Raw genomic sequence first — 1,405 nt, forward strand, 5'->3', positions numbered from 1 at the left:
CCGAGGATGCTTAAGGAATAATAAAGAATGAATAGCAACAATGGGCAAATCTTTTCAGCTTTATTTGCCGCTTGTGAAATTTTTGTTTACAATTCGCGTCCTTCTGTGCTGCTTTATATGATAGCTATCGGTGAAACGGTGTGTTACCCGAGAAAGATTCCGCTGTTTTTTACCGCCATAAGTGTTATTAATTATGTAGTGTTTTGTAGTTAAAGTGTGTTTACTTTGTGTGCGTGAGAACGTTTGGAGATGCCTCGCCGTGCGGGCCGTTGCCCAGCGCCGTCGCCGTAAACGGCTAGCGCAGACGCGGCGCGAGACCGAAGCGTTGCGGAACGCTGAGCGTCGCCGTGAGCGTCGTAGAGAGACCCGAGAGACCCACCGCCAGCAGGAGAGGAAGCGCCACGAGAACCGAGAGCAGGGGGAAGAGCTGTGTGATGTGTGTGTGATGTGTGAGCCATGGTTCAGCGGGCTTTGGCCCGTATAGTGTTATTTACGGGTTAGCGGGCCGTGATCCGTCTCGCGCGTCGGCTCCTACCCGTAGCGCAGCCGCCGCCCGCCAGGTGTGGAAGTGGGCGGGGCCTGGCCGGCAGTCGGAGTCGTGGGACGGCCGGGAGTGGATGTGCCGCAGTTATGGTCGAGCATTGATATATATACAATCAGTTACAAGCTATTTCGGCAATATGGCCAGTTTTGACGTTAAATTAATCCCAGAGTTCGATGGGTCAGACGGAGCGTGCGTTCTCGAGTGGATAGAGAAGATCGAGATGGTGTGCACGCTCTCCCAGCGCGCAGGAGAAACGGAGACGAGACAAGAGGTCGTCATTCCGCTGAGACTGAAGGGAGGCGCGCTGTCTGTGTATCGCCAACTGCCAGAGGAAGACAGGAAGGACCCACAAAAGATCAAAAACGCTCTTAAAAGGGCTTTCGCGCTTGACAAATTTACGGCCTACGAGCGATTCATGGACAGGAGGCTCCGTGGCGGAGAATCAGTGGACGTTTACGTGGCTGAACTTCAGCAGCTCGCGGCCCTTTTTGGGGGAATGAGCGAGGAAGGCTTGTCCTGCGCCTTTGTGGCTGGCCTCCCGATCGCCGTGAAACAGGTCCTGAAAGCTGGAGCCAGGGTCGACTCGCTGTCTCTCGGCGAGCTCGCAGACCGGGCTCGTGCAGTGCTCCGTGAAGAATCTGAGGCGGCGGCCATGTTGGCCGGCACACGTCGGATGCAGGTGGCGCCGCCCGGCGGCCGCGGCGTCAGGCGGCGGGGGCCGTGCTTCTCCTGCGGTGAAATCGGCCACGTCGCACGGGATTGCCCCCGATCCGAACACCTCGGGAAGAGTCAGCAACAGCCAGCACCAGGACGCGGCGGTCGGCCGGCCCCTGCACGCGAGGGTGGACTCCCCGCCCTGCA

Source organism: Amphibalanus amphitrite, unplaced genomic scaffold, assembly GCF_019059575.1.
Source record: "Amphibalanus amphitrite isolate SeventyFive unplaced genomic scaffold, NRLGWU_Aamphi_draft 000402F_arrow, whole genome shotgun sequence".
In the NCBI taxonomy this organism is placed as follows: Eukaryota; Metazoa; Arthropoda; class Thecostraca; order Balanomorpha; family Balanidae; genus Amphibalanus; species Amphibalanus amphitrite.